This window comes from Equus asinus, chromosome 29, assembly GCF_041296235.1.
Source record: "Equus asinus isolate D_3611 breed Donkey chromosome 29, EquAss-T2T_v2, whole genome shotgun sequence".
NCBI classification, from domain to species: Eukaryota; Metazoa; Chordata; class Mammalia; order Perissodactyla; family Equidae; genus Equus; species Equus asinus.
In genome coordinates this window covers 19,696,875-19,724,526 of record NC_091818.1, presented here as the reverse complement: position 1 = coordinate 19,724,526, position 27,652 = coordinate 19,696,875, and the positions used below count along the sequence as shown (strand labels likewise).

Sequence of the window (27,652 nt, the reverse complement as noted above, 5' to 3'; positions counted from 1 at the left end):
TATATCATGAAATGGTCACACTAAGTCTAATTAATATCCATCACCATACATAGCTACAAATTTTTTTTCTTGTGATGAGAACTTTTAAGGTTTACTCCTAGAAACTTTCAAATATATAATATTTCCTTCCTGTTTCTGACAGTGCTTCTTGAGAAGTAAATTCTTTCTCCCTTATTTGTTCTTCTCAACAATTTATAGGCCCTTCTGCCTCTGTCCTGAGCCAGTCCTGTTTGGCTGTCACCTGTGTCGGGTGTAATAATTACATTAAAGACTCTGTCACAGTTTTTATTTAGAGGAAACCTTGCTTTAAAAAAATGGTTCTTTGGAATTTAAACTTGCAAATGCCAGTTTTGAAACTGGTCAGGTCAGGGCATTTCAAAGGCCTGAACTTCGGGGGAAATGGTTTGGAATTTATTTTGGCTTTCCTTCCACATACGGGGCCTTGGAAGCAGCTGAAACATGGCTTGTTTCTGGATGAGCTTTCCTTGCAAATGGAAACTGTACATACACAGAGCAGAGTTCATGTTTGCTTTTTTTTTTTTTTTCCAAATTTCTGAAAGATCTTGGAAGGCAGTTTATGCGCTGTGGCCAGTCTGGCCTGTGTGTAAGTCGTGAGCGATGGGTCGTGTTAAGACTGTGACGGGCCCTTTGGTTCCAGAGGCTCATCAGTGGTATTTCCAAGCGGTGATCCTGTGGCCATGAAAATATACTGGAGAGAAGGTCTGAGGAGATCCTTGGTTTAAGAATCTTTATTTTCCTCTCCAAGGCTGTGAACATGGAGGGGTGTCCGCGGGTCCGGGACGGGGCGGGTGGGCTGCTGGGAAGCAGTGGGTAGGCTGTTCTTGTCCTGCCTGGAGCCAAAGCTGCAGGGTCACCGTCTGGGTTGGTGAGGTTCCTGCCCGGCAGTGTTCGCTGTGAGCTCTAGAGCCCTTCCGCCTTTACTCACTCACTGCACGGAAATGGCTCTTTTTCTGAAATTTAGGTTTTTTTTGTGCTGGCTACTTAACTTACATTTCTCCTTGCTGTCCTTTCTTAAGTTCTGAAAAAAGTGAAAGGATGCTTACCTGTGCCAAAATGGAGTTTGGTTCTGGAACGTCCCAATGAAGAGGGCGCCCAGTGTTCTTGCCCCAGGAGATAGGAGAGTCTGTTCACAACACTGGGATGGGAGCTTATGTTAGCATAGACGGTAACTCACCCAGACCAGGGAATCCTTGTTCTTCAACATCTTTAACTGATGTGGCAGCAGAATCTTGATGTGGTCAGCAGGTTCCGTTAACCTAGTCAAGTTATCCATCTGTATCAACATCTAGAAAAACGTTTCTAAAACTAGAATTATATAGAAATAAGAAATGAAAGTAATCAGACTGTTCATTCATTCACTCATTTGTTCAGCATATATTTGTTAAGCCCATGGGGGCTGTATATGTGTGTGTGTGTGTGTTTGTGTATTTAAGTGTATGTGTGCATGCTTGGTATTGAGAACAGAGGGTGAATCCTGCCCTCACGGAGCTTACAATCTGGAGATGTGTTTGTAAGCACAGAAGCGTAGGAAAGTGCCATGGGTGCTGTGATGGAAGCACTTTTCAGGTGCGATGGAGACACAGAGGATGCGACGGTGAGGGCGTGCTGCTGGTGACGGCAGCATCATGGATTGACTGTACACCATACGCTGGGCCCTGTGCTGAGGGCTTGGCATGCTGCATGTCTTTTAATCAGCCTGATCTTATAGGTGGAAGCCTTGATAGGTGAAGTACCTCAAGTGAGGTAAGACAATAAGTAGTGGAGTCTGGATTTGAAGTCAGATTCAAGGTCATAAACCTTATGCAGGAAGTGAGAGGAAGCGGCCGTATCCTCCTGGGTTTGCTCTTCCTTCTCTGTCCATCTCTGCCACTGTTTGTAAAGAAGGAAGGAGGCAGCCGGGAGAGCCATTTTGTGTAAAGGGTGTACAGTGGGGATCTTGACTCCCCCCACTGTCATATAAAGGATATACCATTGGGATCCAGACTAGACAGTTGCTCTAATCTGTAATGATGCGTTGTCTCAGAGTATTCGTTGTAGTCAGTGTTTTGCCAACTGTATTTCTAAAGAGGCTTTCTTTGCCCTCTGCCAAGCTTTGCAGACACTGGCTGCCAGGCTTATTGTCACCCAGGAGGGCTCGTACCCCACAGCTCTCGGCCTTTTTGCTTGGTGCTGGGCCTCGTAGCCAAAAGCCTCTGATTCCTGCCTTGCTGGTCTCAGCTGTGTTTGGGTGCGGGAAGTGGTTCTATTTCAGGCAGTAACCTCCTCATCAGGCGGAAGCCCGTGGGGCGCACGTCCGGGCTCTCAGAAGTCTCCTCTTCACATCCAGCGTGGGGTGGTTTCCCCTGCCCTCATCTTCCGTTTTCTGCCTTTTAAGGAATACAAGTCTGTGTTTCTGATAAAACCCAGTTCTGATTGTAAGAATGCCTGCCAGGCAGGTTGGAGGAAACCCAGTCTTGAAGGAAAGGAGAGGCTCCAAAGGGAAGCCAGAGGGCTGCTGTGAGGCCAGGGCGCCGCCCTCTTCAGGAGGGTCTCTGGGGGGCTCGAGAAGAAGCTGGACAAGCACAGTCTGCCTGAGGGCTGGGGCTCTGTGTCCTCTTTCAGATGTGGCTCTTGAGAGCAGTGCAAGTAGGAATAGAGACCTCTGTCCCTGAACTGTGTGCCAGAAGGAGGAAATTCCATGCTCAAAAATTTGGAAGTAAGCATGCTTTTTTTTTTATAAAGACTGTGATTTTTAGTCCGTTGGATTTTAAGTCCAAAAGCTCGAAGAGTAAGGCTCAGAACCTGCATTCCTGGAAAAATTGATAGACCATGAGCTCAAGCATAGAGAGAACTTCCTTCAAGCAAAGTTAGACTATTTCCATCCCATTCCTAAAAACGAATTTGATATGACTTTTAAATACAATTTATATGTATATTTTTCATTCTGACCCCAGAATTATCCAATTATCTGTTGAAAAACAATCATCCTCACATACTTCTGACACTGAGTTTCCAGAAAAAAAGCATATTATATACTTGACAATAAAATTATATGGTAGAGAAATGTTTTGGTTTATTATTTATGTAAACCCAACATCTGTGTGTTTAAAAAAAAACTTAATCACTTTTAAAAAAACGATAAGCTTTGGTTGCAGAGCGGTTTTTTCTATACTTAGTTCTCACAGTGTTGGAAGAAACATAACAGTTAGAGCAGGCAGGGAAAGTGCTTTATTTTTTTCCATGAACAAATTAATTCCGTCTCCAGTGTCCAGGCTTCTTTAATAAAAAAACAACCTAGAGGAAACTGCAAATTTGTTGTGGAAAACTTCACACTTTCATTTTGAGCACAGATACTGGTTCTAGCTTCCGATAGTAGCATCTTTTATCTGATTGTAGAATGACTAACATTTATAAACCCACTTACATTTCATTTACCCCCTAACTGTGGTTTCCAGAACACATTTTCTTCACCATCACTTCTCATTTCAGCTAGAAGTTGGCTTTAAAAAGTTAAGTGCTATGTTTGCATAATCATCACCCAAACCTTTTTCTCCTCCAAGCTTTTTATCCTCTTTGGTTGCCAAATTCACAAGGATTGCTGGTCGTTACCCAAGAATGCCTTTTCTGTTTCATCTTATCTTATTTTCCAAATGGTTTTCCCATTGTTTTTGGTTCTAGGGACCACTGGGGAGAGTTAATGAGCTGTGGTGGGAGAGTTGTCTCCATTGTGTTACCGTTGCTGAATTAGTTATCATGACCAAGTGTAGGAAACAGGAGGATGCCGGCCGAGGTAACCTTGTCTAGTTTCAGTATAGAAAAGAGAGTGGAGACAATTTAAGAGAGGAAAAGATTGCATAGTTTGCTAGAATTTTTCTCTCTTAAGACGTTTTTCCTTTTATTATTATTATCATTATTATTCCCTAAAGTATCGTTCATTGTCTGATAGGACAAACAGTTCTTGCTAAGAGTAGTGCCTTCTTAACCGTGAATGCTGGAAGTTTGAGTGACAGTACTATGAAAATGACTCATCATGAATAATCATCATTTAAATTTAAGATATGCCTATTCAAGTTTATTAATATTTATGAGCACTGGTATGCACAGAGCACTCTGCCAGGCACTTTGGCATGTGTAATGTCATTTAATCACAACCACCACTTGAGCTAAGTAGTGTTATTCCCATTTCACAGATGAGTGGTTTTGAGGCTCATGGAGGTAAAATGACTGGGCAAAATCATTTCTCTAGCAGGTGACAGGATTGAGATTTACATCTAGATCTGCCAACTCTAAGGTCACATTCCCTTTGCAGTGCACTAAGCCAATGTCCCAGTGAAGGTCACGCATATGATAGGGGATTCCAGAAGTACAGCTTGATGCTAATGTAATAAAATTGTAGGAACAAAACTATCAAATTGGGGGGAATTTTTCATGCCCTTAAGTCTGCATTGGGTTTGGAGGATAGTATTCAAGTATTGCCTGCTTTTTGCTAATGACATTGATTGTCCCAGATCTATGTCCAACTGTGTTTCCAATAGTGGAAACACGAGGGTTTTTCCTTGTTGCTTTTGTTGTTTTGTTAATGTGTGCATCCTCCAAAGGCCTCTTCCTTCCTTCTTTCTTTCCTTCTTTTCTTTTTCCTTTTTTAACAGCTTTATTGAGGTGTAATGTTGCCACTGTTTTCTTAACTTTCTAGCAGGGTTTTTAGGGAAAATTTGGGCCAGTAGCCAAAAATTTCTTAGCTTCTAGGGCCTTATGATATAGTCTTGGATAAATTACTCCAAGTTTTTCTTGTTACTACACTTCCGTATTACTTTCAGAGAAATCTTTTCAGTAGTAATTTGGGACATTTTTGAGTTTTAAAAACTCATGGTTGCTGACACAATATTGGGTGCATAAATCTAAAAAGGAGAAAACTAGTAGCTTGATATTGAGCTTTTCCCCTTCCAATTACCTCTTGATTTTCTATGTTAATAGGAGGAAACAATGACCATAATCATTCAAAATAATACTACCTTGCAATTACATGTGCTTTAGGGTTTCACATGCATCTCATTTTCCTTCTTTCTGCACTTCCTAAGGTGGGCAGGGCTTGCCTCATCTTTCTTCTATAGGTGAGGAAGTTAAGGCTTACAGGGCTCCAAAGAAGAATTTTCCATGCAAGATCGTAAGGGAAGCAGTACCAGGGTCTGGCCTGGAACCCATATCTTCTGATTCATAGCCCTGTTTTTTCCACTCTTGATTTGGTTGAGTCAATAACAAGTGATAAAGATTTTCCAATGGGATTTTTAAAAAACTTAAAATAGTTATGGTTACTTCTGATATATTTGCCACAATTTAGAACTTTGTTATGAAGCTGTCTAACCTCTTCCTTTCTCTCTTAATCCATTATGAGATGTAGGGCAACAGCTGTGAGGATATAAATTACCACCATAAATAAAGTGAAGCCCTTCATTGAGAATGAGAAGGGAAGGTATTGGCTGAGTTGAATGGTGTCTCAGGATTTTCATTGATCAAAGTGGAGATACTGGCGTGCTTTGTAGCTGACGCTATTGACTTTCCTCATCCTTACTGGGATTATTCAAGCAGGAGGGCTGGGAAGCTATGCTCTGCACCAAGAGTGATCACACTGATTAGTCAGTGCTGGTGGGAAAGGAACCAATGTTTATTGAGCATGCATTCTGTGTTAGGATGTGTGCTAGGTCTTGTCTACATATTACCTCACCCAAGCTCTTAGCATAGCCCCATAGATGAGTACCTTTTTGTGTGTGTGTGTGTGAAGAAGATTGGCCCTGGGCTAACATCTGTTGCCAATCTTCCTCTTTTCTTTTTCCTCCTCAAAGCCCCAGTACACAGTTGTAAGTCCTAGTTCTTCTATGTGGGATGCCACCACAGCATGGCTTGATGAGCCGTGTGTAGGTCCACACTCAGGATCCAAACCAGTGAACCCAGGGCTTCCGAAGCAGAGCATGCAAGCTTAAACACTCAGCCACAGGGCCAGTCCCTGTAGATAACTACATTAAATCTCAAGGAGTTTAAATCTAAGTGATGGAGCTGGTGTTATTTTCAGGTCTATAAGATGAATAAGTGCAGAGTCTTTCAACTTTACTATCTCTAAATTCCGTGATTTATTTTTTAAGATTAGCTTTCTTGAAAATACCTTCTCCTCTAATTTCTGGTTAACCTTTAAGCCAGACAAAAGAGCACCAGTTTTGATGATACCAGTGAGAAGCCGAAAGAAACATTTGCCAGAAGTTGACCGAATATGGGCTATCTACCCATTATGAGTAGTGCAGAGTAGTGTTTTTCACACTGTAGTGTGCATACAGATCACCTTGGGATCTTGTTCGAGTTTGTATATATTTACTGATTTTCTGTCTATTTGTTCTACTTGTATTTGATACAGTCGTGTGTCACTTCACAACTGGGATATGATCTGAGAAATGCATTGTTAGGCAATTTTGTTGTTGTGTGAACGTCATAGGGTGTACTGAATGGGGACAAAATTTGCCACCCAAAAATGTATCTCTTTAACATGAGGGTTATTTTAGACTGATTATTTTTAAGAAACAAAAGATTCAGAATGTTTTTCTTGTTACCTTCCCTTAACTGCTTAAAAGAATTCAGATTAAAAAAACCTGTCTCAGGAAGCAAGCTATCATCTAAGCATCACATGAACTGGGTGGTAGATAGGGCGGAACCTACAGAAGCCTGTTTGTTGGGCTCCCCTTTGTGTTCTTCTGTTTCTGTGGCCAAACACTTGTTTTCAAAACACTTGCCCCTTTTCAGCTGCCTGGGAATTGCCTGCCTTCCCTTTGAAGTCCCTGATTCTCCCCATTCACATCTTCTTTTGTCTTTGGCTGAGGACAGTATTTAAGGTGAGGGCTTTGTCCATTTTGGTGAGTTACTCGGTTTTCCCGAGTTTCTCCCATCTATATACACATTATTAAACTTTTGTTTGTTTTTCTGCTGTTAATCTGTCTCATGTCAGTTTAATTCTTAGACCAGCCAGAAGAACCTAGATGAGTAGAGGAAATTTTCTTCCTCCCCTACAGGACTTACACAAACCTGGATGATATACCCAACTACACACCTTGGCTGTGTAGTAGTTGTCTTATGGGACCACCATCATATATGCAGTGCATTGTTGATCGGAATGTTGTTCTGCATTGCATGAGTGTATATTGGGAGAGCAGTATTGAAATCTTGTCACTTTTATTGTGAATTTGTCTTTCTCCTTGCAGTTCTATCAGCTTTTGCTTTATATATTTGGAAACATGGTTGTTAAGGTGAATCGACATTTAGGATTGCATTAGGATTGCAATACCCTGTTAATGAATTGGACACTTTATCATTATGAAATGACCTTCTTTATACCAGGTGATATTCTTTGCTCTAAAATCTCCTTTGTGTGATATTAATAAAGGCACTTTAGCTTTCTTTGGATTGGTGCTAGTATGGTATATCTTTTCCATCCTGTTACTTTTAACCTATTTGTATCTTTATATTAAAGTGCAGTTCTTATAGGCAGTATATAGTTGGATTTTGCCTTTATTTTTCCAACATGACAATCTCTGTCTTTTAATTGGGGGTATTTAGACCATTTACATTTAATGTAATTATTGATCTGGTTAGTTTGAAGTCTGTCATTTGGCTTCTTGTTTCCTATTTGTCCTGTGCTTTATTGTCTTTTCCTGTTTTTCTGCTTTCTTTTGTATTATTTGAGTATTTTTTATGATTCCATTTTCTCTCCTTTGATGGATAATTAGCTGTATTTCTTTGTTTAGTTATTTTAGTGGTTGCTTTAGCATTTACAGTGTACTTCTTTAACTAATCACAGTCTACCTTTAAGTGATGGGCACTTGCAATAGTATATTTACATCTTGTCCTTTGTATTATTGTTGTCATACGTTTTACTTTTACTTATGTAATTAACTCCACATAAATTGTTATTATTTTGTTTTAGAAGTCATTTTTCTTTTAAAGAGGTTTAAATAAGAAAAGTATCTTGCGTTCACCTACATAATTGCCATTTCTAGTCTCTTCATTTCTTTATGCATATCCATACTTCTACTAGATATCTTCCTGAGTACCCAATGCCCCTGAATTATGAGGTTTTCCAGTCTGCTGGTGGAAACAGGTACTGTTGTTGGCCCTGTGTGAGCACCAGGCAGTGCTACCTCTAGTCCTTTCTCATAATTTTTTCCCTGGCCATAGGTGGTTTGCTCACACACACGCACTGATCGGTACTCAGCTGAACACTCAGGGCAACTCTGCAGATTCTAGAGTTCTCTCTCTGCAGCTCTCTCCTCTGTCCTCCAAACTCTAGCTATCTTGGTCTCTGCAGACTTACAGCTCTGTATCCTCAACTCAGGGGTCTTCTGGACTCTTCCTGGGTTCTCCCTTCCTGTGTCTTGGCCAGGAAATCTCTTAAGGCAATAAGCTGGGACAATCATAGATTCACCTCATTTGTTTTCTAATGTCCTGTCCCCTGAAAACCATTGTTTCCTATATTTTGTCTGGTTTCTTTTTCTTATCTTTCTTTCCTTTCTTTTGAATGTCTCAGGAAAAAGGATAAATCTGTTTTCTATTACTTTGTCTTGGCCAAACCTGGGGTTTTTAATAAAATTCAGATTCTATTCAGTAGGTTTAGGCTGTGGCTTGAGATTCTACATTTCTAAGAAGTTTTCAGATGATATTAATGGTTCTAAAAAAAGATTGCTTTGAGTAGGTGGGGCCTCTATTCAATAGAAATATAATGTGAAGCACGTACGTAATTTTCTAGTAGTTACATTGAAAAATTAAAAAGAAATAGGTGAAACTAGTTTTAATAATACATTCTCTTTAACCCAACCTACCCAAAATGTTACCATTTCAAAATGTAATGTATATAAAAATATTAATGAGGTATTCTATTTTCTTTTTATTGTACCGCCTTGGAATTTGGTGTGGATGGTAGAGTTATAGTGGTTCTAAATTCAGACACTACATTTTCATCTGAAATACTTAGTCTATATTTAGATTTCCTAAAATTTAGAGTTGAAAAAGTAGATCTGTGTAACCAACTTCCAAACATACTTCTTTTTGAGTAACTGAATCGTGTAAAAAAAATAGTTTTTCTTAATATTTGCATCCAAATTGACAAAACCAGTTCATATTTTTTAAAAGAATTGATTTGACTTTTTGAAACAAAATCATATCAGTTTTAAAGCTATGTCTGTTCGCTAACTTAGGGCACCTCAGAATTACCAACATGAAATTCAAAGGAGTATTATAAAAATTGAAAATCAACTCTAAACTTGTCAGTCTCAATAAAGTGTTCTTCAAGTTTTCCTTGTAGATTTTGAAAGCAATTTATATAACGCTTTTGATTCCGATTAAATCTGCATGTTGATTCAAATTAGAAAAATGTGTAAAACCTTTGTATTTTGCTTACCTTATGAAAAGTATTAGTTTTGATATAAATTTTCTTACTTGTTTAGCTAGATCATAAATAAACATTTCCTTTCCTTGGATCTGCAAATTTAGCTTGTTCACATGCAGTGTGATATCTGTGAGAAAACGTAAATCACACAGCTATCTTTTTTTGTCTTTATTTGGCAAGTATTCTTTTTGCTTACGTGAAATCTTGACTTGGAGTTAACTCTACAGTGAATCTTTGTAAACTTCTTCCATTACTCAATCAAAGATCACTGGCAGACAACACGTGATCATTGAATTCATTGTCTTTGATTTCTTTCAGCAGTTCTATAAACCGGTGGTAATTCATGGCATTTATGTGAATATACTGAACAATTTTAACAATATTGATAAATGTTTTCATAGATTGTGCTTCAGAAAATCGAATACAAATTAATATCATACAGTAGAATGATGCAGTCAGGGAAACACCAGTCTCTTGTTTTAAAAGTCTGGATTTTTGACCCAACATAGCTGGAACACTGTCGTGGTAAAAGCTTTTAATTTCCTTATCTAGCTGAAATTCTTCTCTGACAGATGTAAAAGATTCAAAAGTATCTATGCCATGAGTTCAGTTTTTTTAGGCTGTGAATCGACAACATCTCTTCATAAATTTGGAAGTCTTGAGACAAAAATGTTCCCAAAGTACTAATTGGGCAATATCTCTTATATTGTACAACTCATCTAAAGCTAAAGAAAACCTTTTGTGATTTTTCAAGTTTAGAATTTATATGTTTTTGATATTATTAGAAGGATCTTGTATTCTATGGGCAATTGTTTGGTTGCTTAATTAAAAATCTTTCGCTTTTTGTACAATTTTTAAAATCTTTTTCTCATAATTTTCTAACAAACTTTCAATAACTAAATAAAAATCTCTTTTACCATCTCTCCATCTATAAATATTTTTGTTTTTTTCTTTTTTTCTGTTCAAGAATCCAAGATGTTTCATAGCTGGTCAAAGTTACAGGCTCAGATTTGTTAAAAATCATTTAAAATTTTTTTCTTGACCATTTAATTCTGATTTCAGGTGACTGATGTCATTGATTCCTTTTTGACTACTGAAAGGAAATTTAATATCGAATTCACTATTGCCTTTGCTGAAATTGTCTCTTAGTATTGTCTGCTTTACCTTTGATTTTTTGATGCAGTAAACAGTTTTTCATTTTGCTCTATCACAGCAAATTGTAAATGCTGTTTATTATGACATTTTTTTCTTCCAGTCCCTTTTTTCCTTTACTGTTCTGATTATAGGACTAGCTTCTGTATCTCCACTCTATTTTATATCAGTACTAAGACTTTGTTTTAAATTTGACCGTATTTATTTTATAAACCAGAAAAATAATTAACTATTTTAATTAGAACAAGTATTTTGTTGAACACCAGTTATGATTTACCTAATTATCACTGCAACTTGTGCTGTCTGCATAAAATATTTCGATGAACGCATTACAGTGTTACTTACATCAGTGTGTAGAAAGAGAAAGTCATTTAAACGGAATGATCTTGTTAACTCGGCGTAGGTCAGTGATGTGTTTGTGTGCAGACTCACACACTGCAATACGTCAAGACCATTTCAAGCCACGTAGCGTTTAAAGTGGATCTGTTCCTACCAAAGCAATACATTTGTGTTTAATGGAAAAACATTTTACATGGCTTCAGGGTTTAAAAGTAAATAAAATCAATTAAAATTCATTAAAATTTAACATTCCGTTCTTCAGTTGCACGTGCCACATTTCAAGTAGCCTTGTGTGGCCAGTGGTTCTGGTATTGGACAGAGCAGGCCAGGGGCTGTTTGCGTTTAAATCTAGGGACCTTGTATCAACTTAGATGGGTTCTCGCTTTTCTTGCCCTGCAGCTGCTTCCTCCTAGTGCAGTTCCATGGCACCTAGGCATTTTAAGAGTATGGCAATGGGAGTCTTGTATAATTAGTGGTCTCTGAAGGATCTGATGACTGTTCCTCCAGGGTTGGACAACTTCCCACTGTGCTAGGCCATGAGGACGAGTTTCAGGGCAGGAGTTCTGACCTCAGGGACAGTTTGCAGGTTGTAATATTGGGACAGGGCAAAGGCAAGGTTTGTAGTTCAATGGCAGCTGCTCTTCCTCTTCCCATGGGCTGCGAACTGACTGATGACCTTGGAGCAATCTGACCCAGTCTTGTTGGATGGGAATTCTCTCAGCAGACGGAGCATTCCCATGGTACTGGGAGAAACAGATTTCCTTTGCAAACCATTGATGAGGGTGTTAGGAGCAAGCTGCCCCTTAGCTAAGCTGGCTCAGAGTGTTTTCAGAACTCCATCTCTATTAATAATCATGGGCTATGAAAATATACCTAAAAAACATGAAGATTTGTGAATTAAAAGAAAAGAAAACAATGACGTTGTAAGACATTCCAAAAATCCGTAAACCACCTTAGGAACCGAGATGGGCTTTTCAGGAGGGGTCTACCAGTTCTGTTTCATCCCACTTTGCCTAGAAGACCTGTTAAGTCCTGCATTTCCTCCTTTTCTTCTTTTCTTCAGTTTATATCCTGAACACTTTTTGGAATATGTTGCTTTGTTTCATATTTTTGAACTATCTTCACAAGAAATTAGGGATGTTTCCTAAGATCTTAGGTTTCCCAACTCTTTTTCTTTAGTCCCCAATCCTTCTCGACTTTCCTTTATCTCCCACACACCTACTCTGTGCTTTGTACGTTGCTGTGTGTTCAGATTGAGCTTAATCAACAGCTCTTTGTGACTTATATGTCATAAAATACAGAATGTGCTTAGTACCACGGAATAATATGCTCTAGAATCATAAAAAAATGTTGCAAAAAAGATTTTGCTCTTCCTCCTTATTTTTTTCCTACTTCTTCCCACCTCCCCACCCCCCCCCCCGCCCCCTCGCCCCATAATAGAGACGAGGAAACAAACTCACAATGAATGAGTCTAATTGGTTCAGCTCACTTTGGGATGTTTCTAAAGAAAATAGTAAAATCTAACCCCACGGTCTTCAGGTTTTTTAGGTTTATGTATTGTTGCATCAATGTAGTTACATTGTCTCAAAGTGTGTCCCTTAAAGTCACGCGGGATAGAGATGTTATTAGCTTTGCTCTGGTTCGTTCCATGGGCATCTCAACGATGCCCCTCTGGAGTTGGCAGCAAGCACCTCGTGCTTTCTGAGTCCTGGTCCCGGTGCTGGCACCATCCAGCTGAGGAGCCTTGGACAAGTCATGTGCCACTCTCTGAGTCTTATTTATTCATCTTTACAGCATAGGAATTTGATTATGGCACTGTTTCCCAAACTGTTTTACAGAATACTAGTGGCCTTTGATGCTTTTCCAATGTATTCAGGCAAGCCAGGGAAATGTGTACAACAGACTCCTTCCATATTGGATATTCAAGGCTCAAAGCACACTAGGGGCTGAAGTCTTGAAGTAAAGAAGTCTGCTTATCATTGTTTAGTGGTTTTCTAAACTCTGAAAAGGCAACCTCTCCCCCCTTTTTGGAAGAATACCCTTAAATATATCAAAGCATCCTGTAGTACATAGTTTGGGAAATGCCGGACTAGATCAGGGGTCAGCAGCCTACAGCCTGCAGGCCAAATCTGGCTTGCCATCTGTTTGTGTAAATAAAGTTTTATTAGAACAGTCACACCCATTCGTTTATGAATTGTCTGTTCACACTACAGCGGCAGAGATGCGTAGCTGCCACAGACCTATATGACCCACAGTGCCTAAAATATTTACTCTCTAGTTGTTTACAGAAAGAGGTTGTACAATAGATGATTGTTTTCTAAACATCAAAGTGTTTCATGGACATGGTTGAAAAAAGTCAGATGGGAGAAAAGCAATAGTCTTGTTGTCCAGAGGCAACACGTTAGTTCTTTTAGTGGTTATTACTTATATAACTCTAATAATGTATTTAGTCAGCTGTTTTTGATGTATCTGCTTGAGGTTTTATCTGTTGTCTCTGTCTGCTATTATAGATGAAGCCCCCCCACCCCCTACTAGAATGCACAACTTCTTAGTTTTAAGACTATATGAATTCCTCTGTTGATTACCATTGCAATTTTAATATTCATAAATCTCTGTATCTTGTTCCATCTACTTTCCACGTTTTATCACAAGTGCCAAATTTTGTGAGTTGAGGATATTAGGTACCACTACCCTCTGTCTGCCTCTCTTTTCTGTTTGTCCATCTTTCAGTGATATCTTTTAACTGTTGAGGTTGATAATGTTTGCCTTCTCTAACTGGCAATATTTTCTTTGCTTTCTCCGTGAATAGAGTTTGAAGGTTGCAAGCCAATGAGCGTATTAATGTAAATACTGTCTGTGGCAGAGCCAAGTAGTGTGCTATACTTATACTTCTCTCCCTGTAATTCTAATATCACAGCATCACTCAAAGGAGAAAATTTCTGGGGCTGGCCCAGTGGCGCAGCAGTTAAGTTCACACATTCTATTCCGGCAGCCCGGGGTTCGCCGGTTCGGATCCCGGGTGTGGACATGGCACCGCTTGTCAAGCCATGCCGTGGCAGGTGTCCTACATATAAAGTGGAGGAAGATGGGCTTGAATGTTAGCTCAGGGCCAGTCTTCCTCAGCAAAAAGGGGAAGATTGGCAGCAAATGTTTGCTCAGGGCTAATCTTCCTAAAAAAAAAAAGGAGAAAATTTCTAATATCATTTTCAAATGGGTTTATTCTGTTCACTTCCACCAGTTGCTCAAAATTATGGCACATTTGGACCATATCATTCTTGCATTTTGTTTGTGGCATTTGTTTTTCCTTGAGTTTTTTGTTGACATGCCCTTTTTCTTTCTGCCTTGTAGAGGGAAGAATCATGTCTCCTTTATCGTATCCCCAATACCCTCTAACTTCTAACTCATTTGTCTGTTGCTGGAATAAATTCATTCCTCCTGAAGACGTCCTTTGTGGAGCCCCCTCGTTGAAGTTCTCATTGCCCCTGGGCCTGCTCCTGTTAATCTTCCTTGAATTCCGGGCTTTGTTCCACCATCCTGGTATTCTACATTTCCCCCTTCTTGTCTTTTACTCTCATTTTGGTGGAATATAATCTCACGTGACTTCCCCAGATTGAAGTAAACTTTCTGCGTCTTGCATGTTTGAAGACATTCTAAGATGTTCTTCGGTATGATCAGAATGGATTTCTAGGTTTGAAATAATTTTTTTTCTAAACATCAAAAATCTTGCCCTATTGTTGCTGGGTTGAAAAGCCACATGCTGGTCTATTTTTGTTGGCTTTTTTTTTTTTAAATCTTCTTAACTGACTCTTTTTTCCTTTTTAGAAGCTCCTAGAGTTTCTCTCTTTCTCTTTATTCCTTAATATTTTGCAATTTCACAGTAGTTTCACAGCTGAGAGTCTGAGTGTGGGTCTTTTCTCATTTGTTGTGTTTGATGGTCAGATTCTATTGAGGCGACAAAAGGCACAGGGCAAGTTTAAAGAGTTCTTAGTAGCAGGGGATTGACTACTAAGGGGTTAGCAAGGGTCAGCTACTGAGGGGAGGAGAACCGTAAAGCAGGCAGGAATGTGGGTACAGGGAGCAGCCACTGCCCCTCGGGCTGAGGCAGGCTCGAGCTTGGAAGCAGTGCCCCTTGCCTTCCCCCCAAGGTGAGAGACCCCCTGGGAGGGGGCATGGCCCTGGGGCCCACTGTGCCAGGGCAGGTGGGTGAGGTGGCACATGCAGGCCCAGGTAGGACACTGCCTACTGAGGTGGTGACTGGGCTCGTTAGGAAGCCACCCCTGGGTGCCTACAAGACTTGGTGAGGGGCTGCTGAGGGAGCTCCCTGGACACCGCTCACGGCTGGCTGCTGCTGCTCCTGGCTGGGAAGCGCCTACTGGGTGCCTGCCACACTCGCTGGAAACTACCTGCAAGGGTGCTGCCCACGCTCTCTGGGGTGGACACCCTGGGGTGTTCTCTATGCTGCTGGCCACTGGGCGCAGCAGGAGCCAGCCGGCAAGAGCACAGCTGACAGAGAAGCCCCTTCCTCCTGCCCCCCTCCCACACCCTAACGAAGCTTGGCCTGATGTCAGCTGGCCAAGGAGAGACATTTTCTGTGTCCAGCTCCAGTGTCAGAAAGGGGGGCCGAGAAGGGGTGGGCTGGAGCAGAGAGGCAAGGCCATCATGGCCCACACAGCCAGGATGTCTGAAAATGCACTTCTCCCTTTAGCTTGGAAAAGTTTTCTTATATTATTTCTTTGATAACTTTTCTTTTTTTCCCCCCACTTTTCTCTTGTTTTTAGAACTCCTATCATCAAATGTTAGGCTTCCTGGATTAGTCCTGTCCTCTTACCTTTTCTTTAATTTTTCATCTTTTTATCCTTTTGCTCTGTGTTCTGAGTGATTTCCATAACTTTGTCTTCTAACTTTTCTATTAGGTTTTTATTTGGTAAACATATTTTTAAATTCCGTTAGCTCTTTTTTTTGTTGTTTTCAAATTATATATTTTCTAAGTATTCTTTCTTCTTTGCTAGCTGCATGTTCTTGTGGTTATATTCATCTTCTCAAAAATGTGTCAAAATCCTTAGCTTCCTGATGACTGATTCCTCTTTTCACTAATGTAAGTTTACACATTTTAAAAAGTTGTTTTCACTGTCGTCTTAGTGGGTCAGACTACCTGAGCTTAAATTGCAGCCCTGATGCGGAGTATATGTGTGTGTATGTATGTGTGTATATGTATTTCAGCTATACTATATATGACTTGTCTAAGTCTTCATTTTCTCATCTCTAAAGTTGGGATGATAATAGTACCTATGTCAGAAGTGTTAGGAGACTGAGATCATATATGAAAGTACTTGTACGGTGGCTTTAGCTCTTATTTGTAAATATACTACATTATTTTAAACTGGTTATAATCTATTTAATTACAATTGAAAAAGCACTTATAATCTGTAAAATACTATTTCTTCCGTTCTTTACTGCAACTGCTGTTGCTGCCATTACTACCGTGAATGTCTTTGAACCAGTAGAGATAGTCATCAGCAGAAGTTAGTTTAGGGCAAAATAATGACATGAGATGTGAAGACATTTACCTTTCCCTGGAATTTTTCTTCCAATTTTGTAAATTTTGAAAGATTTTAACCCTACAGAAAAGCGGGAAGAACAGTTTAATGAATCTTGTATTTTTTACCTAGAGGTACCAACCGTTATTCACATGCATTTTTTCCCTTGTTGAACAATTTGGACATAAGTTACAGACATCATGAAATTTATCCTTAAAGAAGTAATTCAGGCATTTCCTAAGAATAAGGACAGTCTCATAACCACGATACCATTATCACACTGAAGAAAACTAACATTAGTTCAATAACATTATCTAATATATAGTTCCTTTAAAAATTTTTCCAATTGTCCAAAAATGTCCCTTTATCCCCCATCCACCCCACCCACCCTCCAGCCCCCGCCTTCAGTCTTCATGCGTTTCTTTTGGTTATGCTTCTTTGGTCTCTTCTAATCTAGAATAGAGCTCTTGCCATTTTCTGTTTTTCATGACACTGTCCTTTTCTCAAACTGGACTAGTAGTCACGACAGATGTCCCACATTCTGCGTTTGTCTCCTTGTTTCCTAATGATTAGACTCAGGTCTAATCACTGTCCCCAAGTGATGTTGTGCCCTTCTTGCTTAATCTCATCAGGAGGCAGCTATAATTAGCTTATCCTGATTTGGGTAACTCCCAGTTTGATCACTTCGGTGAAAATCATAAGATCTCTGCCTTTTTAAGGGGACATTATAATTTCCAGGTTCATATTGTACTTTGCCGCAGATTTGGAATCAGATATTTCTCCGTGGAGTCTGGTTTCCTTTCGTGGGGATGGGACTTAGAAATCAAGATCTAGGGGCCGGCCCGGGAGTGCAGCGGTTAAGTTTGCACATTCCACTTCTTGGCGGCCCGGGGATCACCAGTTTGGATCCCGGATGCGGACATGACACCTCTTGGTACGCCATGCTGTGGTAGGCGTCCCATATATAAAGTAGAGGAAGATGGACACAGATGTTAGCTCAGGGCCAGTCTTCCTCAGCAAATAGAGGAGGACTGGCAGTAGTTAGCTCAGGGCTAATCTTCCTCAAAAAAAAAAAAAAGAAATCAAGATCTAATTGATGTGTGTGCTCTGTGTGCCATGTATGCTCTCTGCTGGTGTGGTGTCCTTCTGTCTAGGTCACGTCTGTGCACAGAGCTAGGAGGTAAACGTAAGGAAAAAGGTTTTAGTTCACACTGCTACTCTCCTATTCAAATCCACCTTCGCGGGTCCTCTCGCCCTTTTCCCACAATGAAAACCTGGGCTCCCAAGAGGAGTTGTCTCTTTAGCTATTTGTTATACGCGACCTGCAATCCTCATAAAAGCGGATCCCAGTTCCAGCACCAATGGCCCTGCCGAGGAAGGGTCGAGATTGCCTGCAGTTGTTTGCAAGCACTAGACGATGCGTTCCTCAGAGTGCACAATCAAAGCACTCTGGGCCAAAGTCCCTTGAATTTATTTTCTCTGTTCTTAGAATTTTAAACTGTTACATATTATTCTTATTAAGCAAATATGAGGCTATTCTCTTTTGTTTCTTTATTATTTTGTTTATAAATGCTTCAGATGTTTCCAGGATAAATCATAGCTGAGGTCCTGGTAAGTTTTGTCAGCTGACACATTTATCCATTTGCCCAAGTGAGGCCTGTTCTTTGTTGAGCAAACATCGCTTCGTTATTACTGTGACGGTTTCTAGAAGTGGAGAGAAGGCAACGGGTATAAAATTAATAAAATTGATAAATTTTGAGTTCTCATTTAAACTTCTATGTCTGTTATTTAGCCAGCAAATACAGCCTGAGACACCATCAGAGTGGATCACAGATAAGCTGTATTCTCTAAAGTTTGGTGTGACGAATTGCTGTCGCTTTCATTCCTATTTTAAAATTAGAGTTGAGTCAATTCCAGCAGATATTTCTAATCCTAATATGTAATAAGAATTATATCTAAGAACTAAGTTAGCACTATAAGATTCAAGAAAATATACCGTTATAATAGAACAAAAATAAAATACAGATTTCCAATTATATCATGAATGTGATAATGATGGGAGGGTCTTGCTCTGAAATGGAACCAGAGGTGTAGCTTCTGCAAAGAGAAAAGTCACCCAGAACTTATTAGGTCAGACTTAGAGGTTTACGTGTTTGGGTATGAGAATTTCTAATTATTCTTTTTCTAACTAGATTTTTGATCAAGTAATTTGGAATCAAACAACCACACTGTATCAGTTTCCTGTTGCCACTGTAACAAATTGCTGCACACTTAATGGCTTAAACAACACAAATGTATTCTCTTACTGCTCTGGAGGTTAGAAGTTCAAAATGAGTCTTTTGGGGCTAAAATCAAGGTGCCAACAGGCTGCTTACTCCTCATGGCTCCAAGGAAGAGTCTGTTTCCTTGTCTTCTTCAGCTTCCAGTGTCTGCTTGCATTCCTTGGCTTGTGGCCCCTTCCTCTGTTTTCAAAGCACATCTCTCCAGTCTCTCTTTCCATCCTCATCTCGCCTTTCCCTCTCTGGTTAATCTCTCTCTGCCTCCTTCTTTTAAGGACACTGGAGATTATCATGGGCCCATCCAGATAGTGCACGATAGTTTCCCCATCTCAAGTTCCCTAAGTTTATAATATCTGCCAAGTCTGTGCCATATTAGGTAACTTTCACAGGTTCCAGGCATTAGGACATGAATATCTTTTGGGGGGCCATTATTCGGCCTACCACACATACCTTTTTCCTTTTGACCATGAATATTTATGCAGGCTGCATTAGTTCTGGCTGTACTGCACATCTCTTTGGGAAAGTGGCAAATTGAAGAGAAAATGCCCCTCCCCCCCAATTTTCCTTTAATTACCAATATCCAGGGATAAAGAACTTCCAGCACTTCTTGGTTTATATTATGTGTATTCAAAAAAACAATTGTGAAGCTCTCATTCCTAGTCTCCTTACATTTCAAAAGGTAATGATACTTTAACAGTTGGTACCACATTTATACGGTTTAAAAGGACCATTGTAAGCATCTCAATTTAGATGTAAAACTAGTACATAAGTGAGGCTAATGGTTTTTAACAAATATATTAAACATTAAAGTAACCCTCCCCACCAGGACTCCTGAGAAGCATCTGTGCATGTTTTTGGTGTTTGGAGGTTAGGCCTCAGGCACTCTGGGTTATCCTCGCCAATGGAGGAAATGATGGCGGGAGCAGTGACACTGAACAGGTGCTCGAGTGGCCAGCGCTGGGTTGGGTATGGGACACAACCATGGCTCCCAGCTCCATCCTCTTCTCTGTGAGCTCCAGCTTGCATTCTGTTCCTGTAATCCCCCTCACTCCTTTCCACTGGCCCTTTCCCCATCCTGTTCCCACCCGCCTCAGAGACCTGGCCCCGGGAGATCATGCGGAGGAGGGTTTTATGCTTTGCGTATGTGTGTTCTCCAGATCACCTGGCTCAGGAAGAGAGAGGAGGAAGTGGCAGTAATTGCTCGGGCACTGTCTACCAGGCACTGTGTTAGGGGCCCTGACAAGGACCCTGTTGGGAGGCAGCTGTGCCTGTTTTATGTAAGTAAAAGGAGGAAGAAAGATGAACCCCTCAGGGCTGCCTGTCTCTCCTGTTCCTGTGGGTGACCATTTGCTCCATTCGCTCTCATGAGCTTCCTCTAGGATTTAGGACAGCTTTTCTGACTCCCTCCACCTTCGACCGTGGTGGTGGGAGTGGCCATCCTGGCATTTGTATCCTCACGTGTTTATTTGTTCACACACCCCCCTTCTCTGTGCAAAGTGCTGTGCTAGGTATAAGGGGTGCAAAGAACAGGCCTGGCCCTGCCCTCGTGGAGCTTTCAGTCTAGAAAGAGAAACGGACATGAGCAGCGAGCCAGGAAATCCAGGATTACAAATGGGTTCCATGCTCCAAAGTGTGCTGTGAGGAATGTGGGGAAGGAGAGAAACCTAACTTGAACTGGGTGAGCAGGGGGTGCTTCTTAGAGGAGGTGCCACTTAAGCTGATATCTGAAGTTGGAGGAGCAGCCGGGCCCATGAAGAGCGTTGCCAGCAGCACCAGCTGCGTGTGTCAAAGCCCATGTGTATGTGCATGCACAGCACACGTGGAAGCCCATGTGTATGTGCATGCACAGCACACGTGGAAGCCCATGTGCATGTGCATTCACAGCACACGTGGAACTTCAGTGCACCTTGCTGGGCACACATCCTCTACCCTCTGCTTACAAGTCCTTGAGGACAGAGACAGTGCATTTGTCACTGTCCTCCCAAAGCTGAGCGTGTTTTGTGAATGAATGATTAAATCCCCAGAGTAATATTATTAAGTTGTATCTTTTATCCTGGCTTCCTGATTTGAAGAATTTGTGTTCTGGGATAATCCTTGATATTCCTTCAAATTAAAGTGAACAATAGTTAATTTTTCAATTTCACCAGTAAATGATTTTCTTGGTTGTGGTTGAAGAGAATGATTGGGGGAAATGATCAATAACCTGAGAAATTAACCTTTAAATGGAGTGTGGTGAACAAATAATTGAGAACCTGGTCTATATCTACATCTGTGTTAGGTGCTTTCGGAGATTAAAAAAAAGAATGTGAGAAAATATAACCCCTGCTAGTGAGAGAGACGTGGTAGAAACATTTCAAAAGTCTTGTCAAACAACATATTTTATGTCACAATTTAGTGCATGCTCAGTTACTCAGTAAATGCACACACAGAAAATGCTATGGCTAGGGAGTGGTGTGAGCCCTGTGGGCCTGGAAAACTTAATGGGAAATCACAGATTTGGCTGGGGGCAGAGTGATTGTAATTTTGGGGTGGCAGGCTGGGGGGGCCTAGCCCACAGAAGCAGGAAATGCCAGTGAACTGCGATGTTAGTCTTCATCTGTCCGGGCTCCTGTAACAGAACCGTAGACAGAGAGGTTTACGTAACAAACTTTGATTTCTCACGTTCTAGAGCCTGGGAAGTCCGAGATCAAGGTGCTGGCACGTCCAGTGTCTGGTGAGGACCCACTTCCCGGTTCATAGGACAGCTGGCTGTCTTTTCGCTGTGTCCTCACGTGGTGGAAGGTGGGAGGGAGCTCTCTGGGGTCTTTTCTCTAAATTGAAGCATAGTTGACACAGTATTATGTTCGTTTCAGGTGTACAAGTGATTTGACATTTATATAAATTATGGAACGATGACCATAAGTCTGGTAACCATCTGTCTCCATACAAATTTATTACAGTGTTATTGACTGTATTCCCTATGCTGCATATTACATCCCCTGACTTATTTATTTTATAACTGGAGGTTTGTACCTCTCAGTCCCCTTCACCCAGCCTCTCATTTCCCTCCCCTCTGGCAATCACCAGGTCTCTGCATCTATGAGTCTGTTTGTGTTTTGTTTGTTCATTTGATTTCTTTTTTAGATTCCACATATAAATGAAATCTTACAGTATTTGTCTTTCTCTGTCTGCCTTGTTTCACTTAACATAATACTTTCTAGGTCCATCCATGTAGTGCAAATGGCAATATTTCATTCTTTTTTATGGCTGAGTAATATTCCATTGTGTGTGTGTCTGTGTATATGAACACACAATATCTTTTTTATCCATTCATCTGTCAATGGACACTTGGGTTGCTTCCATGTTTTGGCTATTGTAAATAATGCTGCAGTGAACATAGGGGTGCATGTATCTTGGAAGTCCTAGCCACAGCAATCAAACAAGAAAAAGAAATTAAAGGCATCCAAATTAGAGAGGAAGAAGTAAAACTGTCACTGTTTGCAGATGACATAATACTTTATATAGAAAACCCTAAAGACTCCACCAGAAAATGATTAGAACTAATAAATTCAGTAAAGTTGGAGGATACAAAGTTAATATACAGAATCTCTTGTGTTTCTATACACTAATAATGAGCTGTCAGAAAGAGAAATTAGGAAAACAATCCCATTTACAATTGCATCAAAAAGAATAAAATACCTAGGAGTAAATTTAACCAAGAAGGTGAAAGACCTATACTCTGAAAACTATAAGACACTGATGAAAGAAATTGAAAAAGACAAAAATGAAGGGAAAGATATATGGTGCTTATGAATTGGAAGAATTAATATTATTAAAATGTCCATACTACCCAAAGCAATCTACAGATTCAGTGCAATCCCTATCAAAATACCAACAGCATTTTTCACAGAACTAGAAAAAATAATACTAAAATTTGTATGGAATCACAAAAGACCCCAAATAGCCAAAGCAATCTTGAAAAAGAAGAACAAAAATGTAGGTGTCACACTGCCTGATTTCAAACTATATTACAAAGCTGTAGTAAATCAGTGGGGTATCTTTTATAAGGGCACTAAACCCATTCATGAGGGCTCCATCTAATCACCTCCCAAAGGCCCCACCTCTGATTACTGATACCCTGGGGATTAGGTTTCAACAGATGAGTGGGGTGGGGAGGGCACGAGGATTCAGTCTGTAGCAGTAAACATGTGGGTTCAGGAGCACACCTGACAAGTTACCTCCCGCGGGCCTCTGCCTTTGCCACTGACAAGATCGTTTCTTGGGGCCACTGAGGAATTCCAGATGAGAGGAGAACAATCCATGTTTCAGGGCACTGTTACCTGCAGGTGGGTCCAGGGATTCCCCACTGACGCTTCTCTGCACCCTTTCGAGGCCACTGATGCCTGGACTCTTCACTTAGCAGGAGTTGCCTGGCTGGGTCCACGTGTCCACCCCACTGGCCCCACACTGGGGTTTTTGTTCTGAGCTCAGACCCAGTGGCTGCTGGAGTGCATTTGGAGAACTGACTGACAGAGGGCCTGTGTTCTGTCCTCTTGCACTTTCCCTGCTTCACTTGTCATGAATGAACATCACATGAGTGGAGCAAAGGAATGCATTTGGGGTGGAAGATGCGGTTTTCAAGAGGGGGGCTTCTGACAACAGGTGGCAGAGATGGCTGAAGGGCTGCCCGCTCTTTATCAGCACAGCCAGCCCGTGAAGGGGAAGCGCAGACGTGCTCAGTGTCTGGTATTTGACCCCAAACTGACCCAAGTTAACTTCAAATCCAATGTTAGAACAAAACCTTAAATAACTGAACCCAGAGAAATTTTAAAATATTGATGAAAAACCGTGAAAATGGGGAAAGAATCATGGATCTGTTTTAAAATTAGAATTTTTTTTTCCTTTTTACAAAAACTAAGCTTTCTCTTTTTCCCGTACTAAAAATAAAGGCCTAGATTATTCACATTACCCCGAAGCCTGTGTTGGGCCCTCTCACAATTTTGCAGTATCTTTATTAAGATCCTAATATCCAAGGTTTTGGATTTTTTTTTTTTAATAGGAAAGTGAAAGGAAATATGATTTATCCACTTAATGAATATTTATTTGTTAGTCAGCCTGTCAAGTTCCACTAGAATCTGGGCCAGGAATCGAGATGAGTGAGACGCCGTCCCTGTTCCTAGGGTTTGGGTTCTGCTGCAGGAGGCGGACGTGCAGAAAACAAGGTGTCAGTGGGGAGCTGGAAGTTGGAGGTTTGTAACCAGGAACAGGAGCAGCCCAGAGGTGGCCCCTGAGGAGGTGACATGTCTGGTGAGGAGATTGTTCACAGATAGTACATTTGAAAGTCAGGAAAGATCAAAGGTCTGTGAGCTTTGTCAGTTTGAGGATTTATTTTCACTGTCACCGTAGTAAATTTTAAACTGATGCCTGTTAGGATGGCCTAGTTTATGAAATGGAATAACTTGATTAATTATTCCTACCGCATCTGAGAGACCTCATCAGCATGTGGTCTGAGTTCACGTCCTGATTCCGCCTACAGCTGCACACAGCATCCGGGGAGCAGTGTCTGAGCCAGCACAGAGGTGGCGGGCCGTGGTGGGCGGCTGCCGCATGGGCCACTCCAGCGGTTCATCTTAGCAGAATCCAGTGGGGAGGTCGGCGTCTCCGCTGGTCTCCAAGGGATGGTTCCGCCCTGGGTCTCTCGGGATCACAGAGTAGCACCTGCTGTCTCCTGTGGAGAAGTCTTCATGAGGCTTCAGCCTGGGACGGTTCACAGGGAAGCACCTTCGTTCGTTACTTTTTAAGTCACCACCATGTCCTGTGTGATGTGATAGACATTTTTTTAAAGTATTTGATGTGATCTTTCAAATTTATTAGAATGTCACAATATATTAAAAGCTCATTTGGAGGCTTAGAATTAAACCATTTACTTATAAGATTTCAAATATCAAATTAGAACAATTTTCTGCACAACAGAAGTGACCATTGTATGGATGTCTTTGTGAATAATCATTTCCTGTCCAAGTGAGGAATCTATTTTACAGGAATTGGTAACTGGGTACATTATTAGATGTAAAATTGTTTTCATATTTAAAAAAGCAACTGTCTTAAGTTTCTTAGGAAAGATTGGGGTTACACATCTCTCCCCTCCCCAACTCAAACTAGCTTAAGCGAAACGTGGAATTTGTAGGCATACACACTAGGGGAATCCAAGGATGACGCTGGCTGCAGACGGGGCTCAAGTGCTCTGTGTACCTTGGCCTCATTTTCTCTTGCAGTGGATGGGCCTGAAAGATGGCTGCTGGCGGCTCCCACAGCTTCCACCCAGAAAGGAAGGAGGGGCGCCCTGTGTTTGAGCTGAGGCGGGGCTGGAGGGTGGAGAAGAGGGAAGTGACAGTACCCACGTGTTTACTAAGACGCATTGTGTCCCTCCTCCTTCTGCTAATGGTCAGGTGAGCTTTGAGGTTATGGGCTAAAGTACAGTGCTTTTCAGACTTGTTTTTATTTAAGTCCCCGAATAGCCAAGAAGAACGAACTCATGCTAATAGGGGTGTGAGTGTAGGGGGAGCAGCCAGATATTGCCTCCCATAAATAATGGAGGCAGTATGAATTTCTCCCCTGCTCTAGAAGCTGCGGGAGGGGATCCACTGAGGGGATGCCCAGAACTCTCCCTGTGACTTTCTCAGGCTCCTTTTGGTGGAAAGATTTTGCAAGTGTGTCTTCTTGGTGAGAGGGTGTCCCCGTTTTCACGTGGTAGGTGAGAGTGTTTTCGGGGAAATCCTCATCAAAGGGCTTTCTCAGTAAAAGACATGACTGGTGATGGCCTTCGTTTTACTGTGAGTTTCCGTCATGCATAAATGAAGCTGGAGCCCCAGCCTTGCCAGGGGCACCGCTTCCTTTTCATCTCAGCAGCTTTGTCTGACACAGTCAACAATGTGTCTTGGCAGGATATCTGTTAAGAAGCCCGCATTCCGAGCCCCTGTTATTTTAGGGGCATTAATTTACATCGGCTATGTTTTACTCTTTCCTGTGTTGTCTTTTTTCTTTTTGAAGAAAAATAGCGGTTCGTCCCTGAGTTTGGAGACCTCCCTTCCTTCGTCCTTCCTTGGTGAGCCAGGGCCCGTGAGTGTGCAGTGAGCCTTTAAAACCCCTTTCCAGGTCCTTACAAATTTGTCTGAGGGGAGGGTTTACAATTCAAACCACTGTTCAGTTTGTTGGGTTTGTTTTCTTTGGAGCTCACCGTTTTCACCAGCCCATCATGCCCCGAGGAAATAGTGCAGTCCATGTTCTCCGGAAGCTTCCACGTGGGCCTGCCGGTGCCCTCAGGTGACGCAGGCCTGGACCTGAGCTGCCTTCTGCTCCCTCGAGTGGAGATTTGGCCCCATCTGGCTTCACATCCAGTGTCCCTCCGTCACCGCTACCACTCACTAAAAAATTTAGCAAATCTTGCTGAGAAAATTCTCCTCGTCCATTTGGCCTCAACATGTCCTGAGCTATTGTTAAAAATATAGCAACTGAACAGCAGTCGTTCAATTATTAAAATCCCTTCTTTTGTTCAGCTATCAGACAAAGAAAAGGGCCGGGTGGAGTCCGGCCTGTCGACCAGTTGTTCAGACTGGTCTCTTGGGCACAGTAAAATGCAGAGTTACGGCGTCACGCGATGAGGTGCTGTCACAGCCGGGCTGGCGCCTGTTTGCTCTGACAGGTGCAGCCACACCGGGCACGGAGCTTCACCAGCTTGTCGCTGGTTAGGGCCGTTTTTCTGTCCATCTTGATTCTGAAACGGAGCTTGAGGAAAACTTGGAGCAATTTTTAATTTGTATGAATGTGCTTCCCATAGTCTGCATCTAGCCACATAGACTGCTTTTTAAATACAAAATACGGGGTTTGTTTCCCTTCAAAAGAGTGAGAGGATTCAAGCAGTGGGGTTTTTTCACAGAAAACATCAAGGTTACTCACCATCTGAAATTACCAATTCGCATTTTAAATAAGCAGCTCCCACGTTCTGTGTAATTGAACTTGGCTGCTGCTTCTGGCTGTTGAAGCCTTTATTTTTGCTGCATCTTCTTTCCTAGGCTGTCTTCATTTTTGTGGAACCCAGGGCCTCTTAGCCTCCAGCAGAAGTTGTTCTCTAAGCCCCTGGGATCCCGACTCACCTGAGTTTCCTACTTTCTGCCCTCGGAAATGCCAGGAGGAGTGCGGTGTATGCACAAGAGGGACCAGCCTGGCTCCACAGCAATTCCCAGCCCTTCTCTCTCATTGGAGCCGTCTTTCTTCCTGAATTCACAGTTACTCCCCAAACACCCAGTTTCCTTCTAATTCTGCCCGTAAGGTTGCTTAGTTCAAGTGGGTTAGGATGTCAATCTCTCACCTTGAGCTTTCCCACAAATTCCAAATTCCTCTTTAGTTTTCCTTTTGCCCTTTGGTTGTGTGAAGAGAGCCTTAAATTGTGTTTTGGGACACACTTGTGATTGCTAGCATAACTATATTAACCGTAGGCGCAACAGGAGCTATGTTAAGCTTCGTTGTTCCCTTCCCTGTTCTCGCACGTGTGTGCCTTCCTCCTGGGGTGCAGTAGTCACCCAGTGCGATTCCCAGGGCTGTGTGTAGGATGGGGGCAGGTGGTTGCTGTGGTCTTCCAGGAAGTTCACTGGGCTCCTTAGCCTGTCATAGCATCTACAAGCAGGAATTTTAATTATGTAACGTTGATAATATATATTATATATATATGTATCAGTCACTCTGTGGCTTGAAGCACAACACTCCATCTCACAGGCTTGCCCTGCAGTGGGGATGATATTTAATGGCGAGGGGAGATTTGAGTCGGGTTGGTGATGAAGTTTGAGACCAGACACATATATTCCCATCCTTGTTTCAGTAGCAGCTACTGGTATTCTGGCTTTTCTCACATTTGAAGTCATCCTATTTAGGAAGAATGCTTTGGGGAC

General features: G+C 41.6%; 1 protein-coding gene and 1 long non-coding RNA gene across 12 annotated transcripts in view; one reads left to right on the top strand and one right to left on the bottom strand.

Moving 5' to 3' along the window:
- SVIL (supervillin) overlaps window positions 1-27,652 on the top strand; it is a 223,898-nt gene that overhangs the window by 7,832 nt on the left and 188,414 nt on the right. The window lies entirely within an intron of this gene.
- LOC106837965 (uncharacterized) lies at window positions 21,093-25,030 on the bottom strand. Its single transcript, XR_006522153.2, has 3 exons — window positions 24,960-25,030; window positions 24,185-24,522; window positions 21,093-21,538 (listed from the first exon to the last, which is right to left on the bottom strand). It is a non-coding gene; the product is annotated as an uncharacterized lncRNA (long non-coding RNA).